Here is a 16,277-nt window from a genome sequence, read left to right as displayed (position 1 = left end):
AGTCCATTTTAAAAGCACTTCAGCATGTATATTATCTATGGTGAAACAGATCACCAGCCCAGGTGGGATACATGAGACAAGTGCTCGGGCCTGGTGCACTGGGAAGACCCAGAGGAATCGGGTGGAGAGGGAGGTGGGAGGGGGGGATCGGGATGGGGAATGTGTGTAAATCTATGGCTGATTCATATCAATGTATGACAAAACCCACTGAAATGTTGTGAAGTAATTAGCCTTCAACTAATAAGAAAAAATAAAATGAAATAAATGTATCATGATTCAACACTCAAAAAATAAATAAATAAATACATAAAAGCACTTCATACATGGTTTCTATTAGTTACTCATTTTTTAACTTAACATGCTAACAGTAAGATTACTCAAGCCAAGCAAGATAGAGGAATGGGTGGCGGTCACTAAACTGAGTGACTCAGAGTTGCTAGAGAAGATGGGGCATTGGAAGGAAATGTCACCAGACTGTGTGCTCCTTCAGCCCTTGTTTACTCTTGATCCCCAACACACACACACACACACACACACACAGATTTTAAATGCAAAAGGCCCATCCAGTCCAGTTACTTGTTTACTGAGACTGGGAGAGAGAACAAACACATGTGCCTTAGCTTCTGGGCTTCCTCTTTTGGATCAGTCTTCCCATTAAGCCGTGCATTTTCTTCGTCTTTGCTCCTTCATCCAGTGTGTATACATCAGCTTCCAGTCCAGTGGGGAGTGGGCTTGGAGTGGCCAACAGTTCTGCTTGGCCAAGGTTAAATCTGGGAAAGTATCAGAAAGTCTGATTGACGCCAGATATTTAATTTGTATCAGCTAGTCCAGCTTTATTGGCAATAAAGTTGTCTTTCTATCCATCTGTCTGATTCTGTGTTTTGCTCTCAGCTGGATCAAAACTTGGAAGGAAAGTTAAGTGGTTTGTGATTAAACACCAATACTCATAACAAGTGTTTGTTGAAAAAATGATCCAGGTAAATTATCTATAAAGGAAAAAAAAAAGAAAAGTTGACTAGGCTAAGTATGAGTTTGATGATCTATCAAATGTTGAATATTATCATTCATACATGTATTTTATTTTGATTTTTTTCCCATTTATTTTTATTAGTTGGAGGCTAATTACTTTACAATATCATAGTGGTTTTTGCCATACATTGACATGAATCAGCCATGGATTTACATGTATTCCCCAGTATATGTGGATCAGCAGGTAAAGGATCATCTGCAACACAGGATACACAGACTTGGGTTCAATCCCTGGATCAGGAAGATCCTCTAAAGGAGAAGATGGCAACCTATTCCAGTATTCTTGCCTGGGAAATCCCGTGGACAGAGGAGCCTGGTGGGCTACAGCCCGAAGGGTTGCAAAGAGTTGGACATGACTGAGCTAAACACACACAGACACACACGCACACAACATATATATATATATATATATTATATATATATATATATAAAATTCATATATATATGTATGAAGATATATGTAAATCTTAGTTTTCTCTTAGATCTTGTATTAGACTATGGGTCTCTTGAAGACAAGGCCTATACCTCACCATTATGGGAATTAGCACTTAATATTTTCAGGCATTTAGCAGATGTGATTAGATGTACAGTTTAGTATTGAATACTATATTTAGTATTGAATAGACAAGTATTTTTGGTTCTAAACTATGCATCTAATCATATGTATAATTTACAGACATTTAAAAGTTGGCCTTGTACATTGCATATTAAAAGTTAGTCTAGTAAGTGGAATCACAGTTTATCTTTTCGTTATGGAGGACTGCAGTAGATTTTTACCCCTATAATCTTTTAATTGAAAAAATTATTTTAAAAAATCACTTAAATTCTTTAGAATTTGTTCTCAAATCATATATAGCAAGTGGGAAAGTATTTGTTCCATTCATTTCCAAAATGCATGTGTGTGTGCTAAGTTGCTCCAGTCGTGTCTGACTCTTTGCAAACTAATGGACTGTAGCCCGCCAGGCTCCTCTGTCCACGTAATTCTCCAGGCAAGAATACTTGTGTGGGTTGCCATGCCCTCCTCCAGGGGATTTTCCCCACTCAGGGATTGAACCCGCATCTTTTATGTCTTCCTGCATTGGCAGGCGAGTTCTTTAACACTGAGCCACCTAGGAAGCCCCCAGTTGCCTATGCTGCGTTGTTGTCGTTGTTCAGTGGCCCAGTGCGTGAAAGGGAAAGTGAAAGTGAAGTCGCTCAGTCATGTCCAACTCTTTGCAACCCCATGGACTGCAGCATGCCAGGCCTCCCTGTCCCTCACCATCGCCCAAGGTTTGCCCAAGTTCTTGTCCATTGCATCAGTGACTATACTTGACTATATATTGGAAAAAGCAGGGAGAATCTCCAGTATTTCAGATAAGACTATTTTCTTACTCCTGTCTCTGTCCCACAGAAACTACTCTGGGAGTTCTAATTAGATGATGCCGTAATAAAAGACAGGGACTCTTCCTCTCCCTCATGTCCAGCTTTCAGGCCAGGGCTACTTTATCTCAGAAGGGGAAAACCACAAATATTTCTCTTGCCTCCAACCTCATGGCACACAGAAGCTGAGTTCCATGTGGGCAGTCCACCGATGTGTGGAGTGACCTTCCTCCACCAAGAACTAACTTGTATGGTTAATGCTTCATCCAAGACTGGCAGGCTGAGAACACTGAGACCTAATATCACCTTTATAGGTGATATATAACATCTTTATGATGATACCTTTATATCATTTTTATATCATAAAGGCTTTATGGGTAGAAGTTCCATCCCAGAAGGTCCAAGCCACAAAAGCCTGGACCAAGTCAAGAAGACTAGGAAGTACCCCCTCCCAGCACCCCCATTTGTGCAGTAGGAGTGTCTTTCTGGGAGGCGTGAGCACAGACACTGCCTCCAGGTCTTGTGTGGGGCTGCCAAGGCCCTGCTTATGATGGAGGAGGGTTCTTCAGCTCTAAGGAAATTGGCTTCATTTAGAACAAGGGGTGTGAAATTTCATGCTAATAGATGATAGAAAAGAATTTTAAAAATGGAGTTGTTGGTGGAGAGCAATTAAGAGAGTATGTTTATAGGTCCATGATGCAATGTGCTGTGTTTAGTCAGTCATCCAGTGGTGTCCGACTCTTTGTGACCCCATGGACTGTAGCCCACCAGGATCCTCTGTCCATGAGATTCTCCAGGCACGAATACTAGAGTGGGTTGCCATTTCCTCCTCTAGGGGATTTCTCCAACCCAGGGATTGAACCCAGGTCTCCTGCATTGCAGGTGGATTCTTTACCATCTGAGATACCAGGGAAGCCCATGACACAATAGCAAAAAGTAAAATAGCAGAGCAATTGGAAGTTTAACAAAAGAAATTATGGAAGGAGATACCAAGAAGAGTCCTTCTGGGATCACTGTGAACCCGGGGGGTTGGGAGTGCTGTGCGTAGGTACTGAGCTGCACTCAGTCAGGAATAATGAGAGGAGGACATGGAACAGATGTGTAAACATCCTCAAATTCCCACAGCCATCAGCAGCATGGACGGTATACTGACACTAGGGTTAAAACACAGTATCTGTCTGATGATGAGGTGAACAATCATTTACTGTGACCCAGAGGCACCTCCTCTTTAAGCCAGGCTTAAAACTATGATCAGATAAAACCCTAGAAGCTTAGAAGACTCTGCAAGCCAGATAGCAAGCCCCCTCAGGAGTGATAAGAAAAGATACAAACTACTTAGTCTCTGTCCACAAGTGGGTCAAGAATGTGAATTCCTAGAACTGAGAGAGCAGCCTCCAAGCCACACATACATCTCAGTGGTAATGAGTAAAACTTGGATTGCTAAAAGAGATTTAGCACAATCTCTAACCAGTAAGTGGTTATAGTGATTCAAGGATGAACCATAGGTAGCAGGCTAAAAGGTAAATAAAAGAGATCTTAGTAAGGGCATCAAAAGCTGCACTTTATAGGAGATAGACTTCAGAGTTAGTTCAGCTAAGTCACTAATCGAACAACCACAGGAACAGATGACAACATCAGCTCTCCAGGGGTGGGAGACATCAGATCCAGAGTTGCTATGATATATTGTCTAAAATGTCTAATTTTCAACAATATCATAAAGGAGGTAAAAGGATCTGTTAAAAGGGCAAAAGGAACCAACTTGAAGGGGATCCCACTGGACAAATCTATAATACTTTGAACATCAAAATACTAGTAGATAAAAGTCATTGACTAAAATAGAATATACGTCCATGCTCATATAAACAAAGTTTTCCATGAACATATTAAGCCAGTCTTTATGTTAAAATACCAAGTATTAAATGTGATAGAAACAGAAAAAAAATTGCCATTTGGCAGTCATAGTAGTGGGTATTTTAGGTGAGAATCAAAGGATACCAAGACTGATTAGTGGAATCAAATAGGAAGAGGGTATTGACATAATCTAAGGATATCTTCCTATAAAATTCCATTCATTACAAACGGAAATAACATTTGGTTTAGGCTGCAGGGCGTGGCTTGTGGGGTCTTAGTTCCCCAACCAGGAATCGAACTCATGCCATCCCCTGCACTGGGAGCCCCTGGACCACCAGGGAAGCCCCCAGGAAAAACATGAGTCTGTGTGTGGATAAACCTGGCAGAAATGTCACCCACCATGCTTACAGGCATCATGTTACATCACCAGTGTGGTGAGATGTCCTGTCTCTTGGGTCCCTTTCAATGAGCTGCGCAGAGAGGAGCACGTCTGGGATGCTCCTGCTGAGGATGCCCCAACTGAGTCTGCCTAAGGAGAAGAAACAAGGACAGACCTCCCCTGGAACTTCTTTAGACTGATCTGTCAAGGACACAAAGGCGATGGCAAGTCTGAGGAAGGGCTCTCTGTGGAAGAATAGAGATGACTGTCTCAGAGTGGGGGGAAAAAAGGAATGAAGATCCAGACCATTGAGCATTTGGCCGAATTTAAAGGAGTCTGTGGACTGGATTCCACTGGAAGGACTGATGCTGAGGCTGAAGCTCCAACACTTTGGCCACCTGATGCGAAGAACCGACTCATTGGAAAAGACCCTGATGCTGGGAAAAATTGAAGGTGGGAGGAGAAGGGGATGACAGAGGATGAGATGGTTGGATGGCATCGCTCAATGGACATGAGTAAATTCTGGGAGTTCGTGATGGACAGGGAGGCCTGGCCTGCTGTGGTTCATGGGGTCGCAAAGAGTCAGACACAACTGAGCGACTGAACTGAACTGAACTGTGGACTGGATTATAGAACCGAAATAATGTTGACTTCATTTGGAGGTTATGTGGAAGTTCTATATATAATGTTCTTTTTCTGAAGGAATCTGGAATATTTTGTGTGAAGAGGCAAATATAATAAAATATTTCATGTTTGAAAATATTTCAAAATACAATTATTTCTATAAATAATGAAAATTTTTTCTAAAGTTTAGTTTTTGTTTCTTGACTCAAATGTGAAAAAGTCAAAGTGTTAGTCGTTCAATCGTGTCTTGACTCTTTGCGACCTCATGGACTGTAGCCTGCCAGGCTCCTCTGTCTGTGGGATTCTCTAGGCAAGAACACTGGAGTGGGTTGCCATTCCCTTCTCCAGGGGATCTTCTTGAGTCAGGGACCGAACCCTGGGTCTTCGACATCACAGGTGGATTGTTTACCGACTGAACCACCAGGGAAGCCCAAATATAAACACCTAAAATTAAATTTGGTTTAAGGAACAAGCAAAGGAATAAAGCAGAGGGAAGTCTTTTTAGTCTGTTTTGGCTTCAAAGCATTATTTGCTTAAAAAGTTGAGGAAATCAGGGATTCACACCAAGAAGTTTCTACTCCAAAACCTAATATAATAAATTTTGCCGTATGTGCTCAGTCATGTCAGACTCTTTGCAACCCTTTGCAGTGTAGCCCACCAGGCTCCTCTGTCCATGGGATTCTTCAGGATTGCTATTTCCTCCTCCAGGCCATCCCCCTGACCTGTCTCCTGTGGCTGCTGCATTGCCCGTGCATTCTTTAACCTGCTGAGCCACTCAGGAATTGAGGACTTCTCAAATAGTGTTTAAAGGGATAAACAAGGCTCTTTATATGGGATTCAGCATTGAAAACATTCTGTGAAAAAAGTATTTCACAATCTAAGGAACAGATGATTTATAAATACTTCCTGAATCTTGGTTTATGTTTTTCCTTATTTTATTTCATATAATCAATTTCTTTTTGAATTATTTCAAGTGATTATTTTTTCTCAGGCTGGTGACCTTCAAGTTTAATATGTGGTGACGGCTCTTATTCTTGGCTCTGGCAAGTAATTATTTTTGGTTTTCATCTGTGTGTTTGAAGATTCTTTTATCACATGAATGTAGTCATGGGTGAATACAATGTTTTTAAGAAGAAACAAATGTTTATTTTTTTTTAATACCAACTCAATATTCGAATTGGCACACGCCTTAATGTTTAATTTGATACTGTTATTCCTTAGCACAGAACTAGCTTCTGTTGTGGCTTTGGAAGCCCTTCAGCATGAAAAATCAATAAGATATGAAAAGGCTAATATGCTGTAAATTATATTGTTATAACCTGGCTAGAAAAGCTAGTCCATGACTTCAGTTTCGGCTGTGAAAACAAGTTGGTCTGACACAGTGCCAAGAAGAGTGCCATGTTTATTTACAAAATCATAAACCAGGAGAAATTGTAAATTGACTCAGTAGTGCTTGATTTTATTTTTAAAAGAGAAAAAAGGTCTTCATATACTTTTAACCCTCTCTTTAAAAATAAAACTCCCATCTTTTTGGTCATGAATTTAAGGTGACCCTTAAGTTCAACAGTACTACACTCTGTGAATAGTAAAATATTGTGGAGGAGTAATCGTCTAGATTTGGATACTTGCTCAAATCCTGTATCTTCATTTTAGCATATTTGATCATGAACAAGTTAAACTTAGTCTTATTCCTTATAATTTTCCCAAGGAAACTGTGGAAGAATTAAATAAGGACACCTTTATAAACACTAAACATGGTACCTTGTAACTGATAGCTATTCAAAAATGTCCAGTTTTCTTTCCTATTTATTTTGAGGTAGTTCTTTTAAAATTTTGTTTCTTCTGGTTTCTCAAGGTAGTTTTTACATTGAAATTATGTAGGCTTTTACAAAAATTGCTCTTTGCTTCAGTAAATAGCTTGGTTTTGGATTTGCTCATCATTCCTAGTTTCCTCAGGTCAATAAGACAAGTTTCTTTAATAGGATGAAAGGAAAAAGGAGACATGGCAAATAAAAACCATGAGAATTGTTGGTACTCAAACAAAGCTGAACTTTTTCCCTCTAAACATACCCTGTAGTTAAAATTTATGTTTTGGAAGATATTAGACAATGTGATGTCAGTCAATGTTCTTAGAGTCCATGTAAGTTCTCCTTGTCTCAAAGCAGATGCAAAAACTATTTTGGAGGATAATATCCTCAGTTCTGAGTGGTCTATGCATGTCTATAAAAATGCTCTTATGAAGTGTCCTTCAGTCTTGGCTTCGTCAAGTTCCTAAGTCTTGACCTGATGAAGGCTTTCTTCCCATCCACTCCATCAGTCATCAGTTAAATATCTGCCAGAGGAATCCAGAGTAAGTCTAAAAACAGAGCTCATCAGAGTAAGTGCAGAAACAGATATGAACAGATATGTTGAGACAGACCTTTAGGAGACAGATGGGGAGTTTCTACCTGGTTTTGCCCTCTCAGAGCCCCCCAGATTTTGCCTTTGTGTTCCCTGTAGGTCAAGCATCTATATCTTTCAGTGTGTTCAAAATCCAGACATCAAAGAACAACAGATATATTTGTTTAAAATAACTAAACTTTTGCTCAGAAATAAAAATCTCATACAATTTACTATAAAAAGTTATGTTTAACAAAATACTGTACAGTATACTGTATCACATTTCTGCTCCTTTTAAGTAAGGAATTATTCACTTTCCTTTTCCAGTTTGATTAAAACATGAATTTACCTATTCCGTATTGTTTTTTCCTGTTCTGCCCTCTGAGAGTTTCTTAATCTAGGAAGAACTGACCTACTAACTCAGTTGTTTGTTCTTTACTTACCTATGTTCTTCTACTTTTCCAGCCTATTGAACTTTTATTACCTTGTATTTTGTATTCTTGAATCAAACAAACAACTGACAATTTCATAGCCCATCCTATTTCATTGCTTAATGCTTATAAGAACTTAATGAAATAGATGTTGTCCCACCTGATTTACAAGGTGCTAATGAGGCCAGGCGGAGAAGGCAATGGCACCCCACTCCAGTACTCTTGCCTGGAAAATCCCATGGACGAAGGGGCCTGGTGGGCTGCAGTCCATGGGGTCGCGAAGAGTCGGACTCGACTGAGCAACTTCACTTTCACTTTCCCTTTCACGCATTGGAGAAGGAAATGGCAACCCACTCCAGTGTTCTTGCCTGGAGGATCCCAGGGATGGAGGAGCCTGGTGGGCTGCCGTCTATGGGGTCACACAGAGTCGGACACGACTGAAGTGACTTAGCAGCAGCAGCAGCAGCAAGGAGGCCAGAAAAGGTAATTGATCCACTCCACATCCAAATTACATAAGTCAGTCTGAACTTCAACTCGGCAATCTGATCATAAGCATAGGCTCATTTTAGTATATTGTACGCTCAGCATAATTACATAAATAAGCCCCATTTATTGATGGCCTACTATTTGCTAGAAATTGTGCTCATTTTAGAGGAAACATATAGTATATTGTAATAAAAGTATAGTGTAATAAAATGCAGTCTAAAAGTATATCAGATTAACTTGGAGAGAGATTTTCCTAAGTTAATACAGTAGTTCTGAGTGATATTAAAAAATGGAGTGGACAGGAGGAGGCAACTACATATGTGGGGATATACAGGAATGGCTATAAATAAGTAAGCAGTTGTCTTGTGTTAATAATTATTTGTGTTTCACACACAAAATTGTGGTTCTTGTGTCCTTTGCATCAAGTTCTTGGTATGTGCTCAATAAACAGTTGCTGAATTAATGATAATTAATCAAAAGGTCAAATGTCAGCTAGATTTTGCAGAAAGGGTAGCAATTCTTAGCCAGGTTCACAAGAGCAGAAAGAAATTTCCAAGCAGAGAGAGTAGAATATGTAACAACAGAGAATATCATAAGGGCTTTGCAGAGAGGAACTGCAGAGAACAACTTCATCTCTTCAACAAACATTTATTCAGTGCTTCCTGTGTTCCAGGAAATGTTAAAGACACAGGTAGTGAATAATGCACAAATTTCAATGTCCAGAGTAAAATATTTATGGGGAAAATGGTGGGAGATCATATTTAGGATGTAGGTGATGGCCATGTGTCTGGATACCGGGCCAATGAATTTTGATGTTTATTGAGAACATGAAGCAAACTCATGAAAGTAATTTGTCAAGAGTAAAATAAATTAGTACTAACATTTATCAGTTTCATCAAATTTTATGAGGTTGGCCAAAAAGTTTGTTCATAATATGGTATGGAGAAAAACAAATGAACTTTTTGGCCAACCCAAAACTTTACAAGGTGTCTTTTGCCATGAGAAAAGTAAGTATATTCATCACCACAAATTTAAAGGGAAGAGCAAAATATCTGACATTTGAGAAATAACGCTGCTTGGGTGGGAGAGAGATATGCATGGTGAAAGTCAGACAAACGGGGGCTGGAAATCATCCTGTTAAGAAATGGGGAGAGACTGATAGCAGGTAATAGTTCCCAAGTAGGAACAGTTCTGGAGAAGGTCCTGAGTTGATGTATTGAATTTATCTGATGACTGACTGGCTGTGGTGGGAGAGTGTGTGAGTCAAGGAGAGGAAGGAGTCAGGTAGGAACGTGAGGTTTTCTTTTTGTGCAGCGTTGGCAACATGGAGCAGAAACATCAGCTCACCATTGGAGCTCTCACAAAAAAACAAATATGGGCTCGAGGAGGGGGAGGAAAGCATGAGCCAGCTTTGGATTTGGTGGTTAGAGTTGCATTTAGTAGGCAGTTGGAAATACAGGTGTGGAGCTCCTGCAAAAGGCTGGTGCTGAAAATGTGTAATTAGAAGTTATCATAATAGAAAATTTAGCTGGAGCCAGGAAGGCAGATGTGGCCACCCAGGGAGAAGGTGAAAAAGAAGAAGAGCAATCAACAGGGTGGGGAGCCAACAGTTCATGGGAGAGTGGAAAGAGACCGGGAAAGAGCAGACAGGGGGTAAGGGGCACCCTCCCCAGGGCCTCTGCACAAGGCTTCTGATTGCATTTGTTTACAAGCCTGGCAGAGCAATAATTCATGCTGATGAGCTGAGTTGCTTGCAGATCACAGATTCTGTTTTGCCCTTGACACTGGGAATTGCAAGGCTCCCCTGAAGATCTGAAAACGAAAAGCAGCCTTTGTGGAATTTGAAAGCCAGCTTATGAATAAAGCACTCAAGTGGGTCTAAATGGAGCCTGGGGACTTGCTTCAACTCTTTTCAAAGAGAAGACTATTTCTCTAGCTGCTTCTGAGCATCCAGTTATTATAAATCTTTGTTATAGAAATTAATCTTTGCAGATTAAAAGAGTTTCAGTACTGGATCCTGGCCTAACCAGGAGTTGTCTTCTTCAGTGCATTAGTTATTATCTTTATTGTTTTCCTAGTTACCAATCTCTGTGAAAGAATGACATCAAATTTAACCTTAAATAGAAAATGCAGTCATAACTGCATTCACAACTGCAGTCACAACTTTCCATAGAAAGTTGAACAGAGAAATGATGAAAATGTGGACATTGTAATATTTTCATGTTCAATCTTTCATTCACCATTGATTTTTCTTAAATATTTATTTTAGTTGGAGGCTAATTACTTTCCAATTATTGTGGTGGTTTTTGCTACACATTGACATGAGTCAGCCATGGTGTACATGTGTCCCCCATCCTGAACTCCCACCCACCTCCCTTCCCACCCATCCCTCTGAGTTGTCCCAGAGCACCAGCTTTGAGTGCCCTGCTCTGTGCGTTGAACAACTTATAGGAGGAATGATTAAATCTGTGATTTGCCTCAAAATGCAATTTTTCCCTTAAGTTTGGAAAAATCCATGAATAGGTCTGTTGTTACTTCTATCCACGAAAGAGCAATGCTGAAAGGGTAATATTCGAATACATATTTAATTTAAAGAAAGTGTTCAAATGATCACTAAAAATTCCAAGCTATGCACCTAGTCCACCAAATATAATTGTGTGAATATATATTTTTAAAAGAATTGAACAAGTAAAATATAACATAAACTGTGTGGTAGAAACGATTCAAACACATACAACATAGTGAAATTGCTAAGTATGATAATGTTAAATCATAGGCCTATCTTATTTTCAGAAACCTTAACCTGAATAAGATATAGAGTTACTTCCAGTTTAATATAGAGAATACTTTGGTGGTTCAGTAGTTTTAGGGAATGCATTAAAAAATTATGTATGAATATTAGTTTACCAAGATAGAACTGTGAGCTTTTAAATTATTCAGTTTTTAGTTTAAGAAAAAAAAAAAGTCATACTTCTGATTTAGATTTAACAAAAGCTTGATGTTTGGGAGACTTATGATTCACTATTTACATCTGCAGTTCTAATAAAAGCACATGGTACAAATATTCTGAAAGGTGGGGGCTTCCCTATCTTAGTATTTCCAGCCTATTTCAAACAGCACATCTTTATTAGAATATCCTTGAATAGTGATTTTCATAAAGGGTACACATAATATACATCTATTAAATCATTAACCTCAAGGTAATTTTGGACCACCTAGCCTGGGACAATTTGAAAGAAACCTCTTCTGTTCTTTTGGATAGAAGTTGTGAGATCTTTAACTTCATTTGTTATTCTAATCAGTGTAATGATTTTTGTGGTAGTTCAGTTGCTCAGTCATGACTCTTGGTTTTTTTTGTAACTGGGATTTTGTGGTAACGAGTACAAATACTTACCTAGTGAAACATTTATGGTTAGAATTTAAAATTTCTCTGTATGACACTGAAATAGTGTGTAACAAACCGTACAACAGATCACAAAAGGCAAGCATTCAAATTTCTTTATATACTCATACGGAAGGCAATATTTCAAAAGTAGTGACAACAACTTCACTTTTCTCCCATGTGCTCAAAGCTCAACAATACACAAAATGTCTCTGTCATTCTTCTCTATGAAATAACAGTGATTTTTATAACTGTTCCAATCAATTGCTTGTCTATTAGTCTCACAAAAGTAAGGAGTACCACATTTTTAGACTAAAAGAATCAGGAAAGACTTTTAAGGTACAGTATAATACATTAGTGGCTCTTTAAAATGATCTCATAATAACATTCCTCTCCAAATTCTCTGGCCCTCACTGCAATCTAACATTTATCAATTTCACTATAGTCCATTTTAGTGTGTTTTTGTCATCTAATTTTGTTTTCATATATGCTACACTTTTCCCCTCAATGAAACTGCAAAATATTTGAAAGTAGGGTAGTCATTCTTTTCCATATTTCATAGCATTTACCCTAGTGTATGACCTATAAAATGCTTAATTGCTTATTAACTCCCTGAAAATATACTGGAGTTTGGGCTAAATGTTACCTTAGGGATTGTATACACATTATTCATAAAACACTTGAGTGTTTATTCAGCATGGCATTAAGAAATTGGGCTGCAGAGTTACAGATCATGACTCTGTCATCCTTAGTTGTATGACCTCAGGCAAGTTTCTGAAGGTTTCTTTGTTTCCATTTCACATGCTCTAAAAGGAGCATAGTTTACCAGTAGGAAGTTTCCATTATTTTTTTTTTCAAGCTTTAAACATTTTTATTTTGTATTGGGGTATAAACGATTCATAATGTTGTGGAAGTTTCAGGCAAACAGCCAAGGGACTTAGCTACACATATACATGCATCCATTCTCCCCTAAACTCCCCCTCCCATCAGGCTTGCACATGATATTGAGTAGAGTCCCACGTGCTATACAGTAGGTCCTTGTTGGTTATCCACTTTAAATGTAGCAGTGTGTGCATGAAGGAAGTTTCCATTATTCATATAGTATATATATAAGGTTCATAGATGAACAAATGTCTCTTACATGATAAAATAAACATAACTCTTTGGTAACCATGGAGATGAAGAAGATGATGGTGATGTCAGGGACTGAGCATATACAAAGTTTTTCTTTAATGAAATTTACTGTCTAGAAGTAAGACCATGATGGACACTACAAATCGTGATGCTCTGTCATAGGCTAAGGTACAAGACTTTGCAGAATCAAGTGGAAGCTTGGGAGAAGCTTCACTATGGTTACTTAGGGAAATCAGTAAATGCCTCTCAGGTGATAGTATATTAAAGAGATTCTTTTTAAAAATAGCACTTTGGCAGGTGGACAGACTCCTTGTACAGTTAGGTAAGATTATTCAATCAGAAAGAACTGTCAGTACCACATATTCAGATTTAGGACAACATGGGATATTCTGAGATCCGAAACATTCAGTATCACAGGAACATTGAGAAAGGGTGTCTCATGAAATTAGAGGTAGGTACCTGACAAGATGATGATGCTAGTGAAAATAACACAAATAGTAATGACAGGCATAGCTATCTTTATATTTTTTCAGTGTTTTTATTGAAGTATAGTTAATTTACAATATTGTGTTGGTTTCAGGTATGGTGGTGGTGGTTTAGTCACTAAGTCCTATCCAACTCTTATGACCCCGTGAACCTTAGCTTGCCAAGCTCCTCTGTCCATGGGATTCCCCAGGCCAAAACACTGGAGTAAGTGTCCATTTTCTTCTCCAGCAGATCCTCCTGACCTAGGAATCAAACCTGGTCCCTGGCATTATAGGCAGATTCTTTACCAACTTAGCTCTGAGGGAAGCCTCATGGCTTGTTTCAGGTATATAGCAAAGTAATTAGTTTTTCAGACTATATTCCCTTAGTTATTGCAAAATACTGAATATAATTTCCTGTGAAAAGTGAGTGTTAGTCGCTTAGTCCTGTCCGACTATTTGCAAGCCCATGGACTGTAGCCTGCAAGGCTATGTCACAGGTTCTTATTATCTATTTTATATATAGTAGTGTATATATGTCAATCCCAGTCTCCCAATTTATCCCTCCCCTGCCCCTTTCCCCTTTAGTGACCATAATTTGTTTTCTACATCTGTGACTCTATTTATGTTTTCCAAGTAGGTTCATTTTTTTTTTTTTTAGAGTCCACATGTAAGTGATATCAGATGATATTTGTCTTTCTCTGTCTGACTTGCATCACTCAGTATGACAATATCTAGTTCCATCCATGTCACTGCAAATGGCATTATTTTGTTCTTTTTATGGCTGAGTGATATTACATTATATATAGTTACCACATCTTCTTTATCCATTCATTTATTGATGAACATTTAGGTTGCTTCTATGTCTTGGCTGCTGTAATCCTGCTGCAGTGAACACGGGCATGCATGTATCTTTTACAGTACAATTTTCTCTGGTCATATGCCCAGGAATAGGATTCCTAGATCATATGACGGCTCTATTTTTAGTTTTTTAAGGAACCTCCATACTCTTCTCCATAGTGGTTGTACCAATTTACGTTCCTAACAACAGTGTAGGAGAGTTCCCTTTTCTTTATGAGAGGGTAACAGGCAGGAAGGCCAGGGGTCTCCAAATGGAGGAAATAGGCTGCAAGTGCCAGACATTTTTATCTCTTTTAAGCAACAGGAGGAAACAAACTAGCGATATTTTTTTTTCCTTCTCTATACACATTTAAAAGGAGGTTTCTCTTAAAATGCTCTGTTGCCATGATACCTGGTTTCACCTGAAGCTAACTATTCTCAAACCCTGAGTTAATGAATACATTTTTTTCTTATGGAAATGTTTGTCTTAAGCTGTGTTAGTGTGCCCCAGACTCTGTCTTCAAGTTGGTTCCACCAAATGGCTTAACCTACTTGACAAACCAGTATGTTATACTCAGATATTGTTCCCCTAATCTATGTAAATGAAACTATTTGTATGGTAATCTGCCCTTCTACAAGATTCAAGTCAATCGGTTTATGGCCTGGGATGAATCATCTGGTGCCATTCTGAGTTTTAAGACATTCCTTTCTTTTCATTAACAGACTGCTTGTGACTATATAACATCCAGCTGAAGACTAGCAGGGGGTACTCTTTCTGCCCCCTTCTGATGCCTATGTCAGAAGCTTTCTCTATTTCCTTTATACTTTAATAAAACTATTACCAAAAGCTCTGAGCGATCCAGCCTCGTCTCTGGCCCCGGATTGAATTCATCTCCTCCGGAGGCCAAGAATCCTGGCATCTTACCATTCAGCAACAACCTTTCATCTACACCCAGCATTTATTGTTTGTAGATATTTTGATGGTGGCTGTTCTGACTGGTGTGAGGTGATACCTCATTGTAGTTTTGATTTTACATTTCTCTAGTAATTAGTGATGTTGAGCATATTTTCATATCCTTTTTGGCTATCTTTATATCTTCTTTGGAAAAATGTCTATTTGGATCTTCTGTCCATATTTTGATTGAGTTTTTTGTGGTATCGAGCTGCGTGAGCTGTTTGTATCATTTGGAGATTAATCCCTTGTCAGTAGCTTCTATGCCCCCATTCTGTAGAGTTTTTTTTTTTTTTTTTTTTTAACATAAATAGGTGTTGAATTTCATCAAAAGTTTTTTCTGTATCTATTGAGATGATCATATTGTTTTTATTCTTCAGTTTGTTAATGTGGTGTATCACATTGATTTTACACATATTGAAAAATACTTGTGTTCCTGGGATAAATTCCACCTGACTGTGGTTTATGATCCTTTTAACATGTTGTTGAATTTGGTTTGCTAGTATTTTGTTGAGGATTTTTGCCTCTATGTTCATCAGTGATGCTGGTCTATAATTTTCTTTTTTTGTGATATCTTTGGTTTTTGTATCAGGCTAATAATCACCACCTCATAGAATGAGCTTGGGAGTATTCCTTCCTCTGCAATTTTATGAAGTAGTTTGAGAAGCATATGTGTTAACTCTTTCTAAATATTTGATAGGATTCACCTGTTAAGCCATCTGGCCTGGACTTTTGTTTGTTTCGAGATTATTCCTCACAGTTTCAATTTTAGTAATTTTGATTGGTCTGTTCGTATTTTCTCTTTTTGGTTCAGTCTTGAAAGAGTATGCTTAAGAATTTGTCCATTTCTTTTAGATTGTCCATTTTATCAGTGTATAGTTGCTTGTAGGGCTCCCCTGATAGCTCAGTTGGTAAAGAATCTGCCAGCAATGCAGGAGACCCTGGTTCGATTCCTGGGTTGGGAAGA

The sequence above is a fragment of the Dama dama genome, chromosome 12 (assembly GCF_033118175.1).
Source record: "Dama dama isolate Ldn47 chromosome 12, ASM3311817v1, whole genome shotgun sequence".
NCBI lineage: Eukaryota > Metazoa > Chordata > Mammalia > Artiodactyla > Cervidae > Dama > Dama dama.
Note: the sequence above shows the minus strand (reverse complement) of the source record.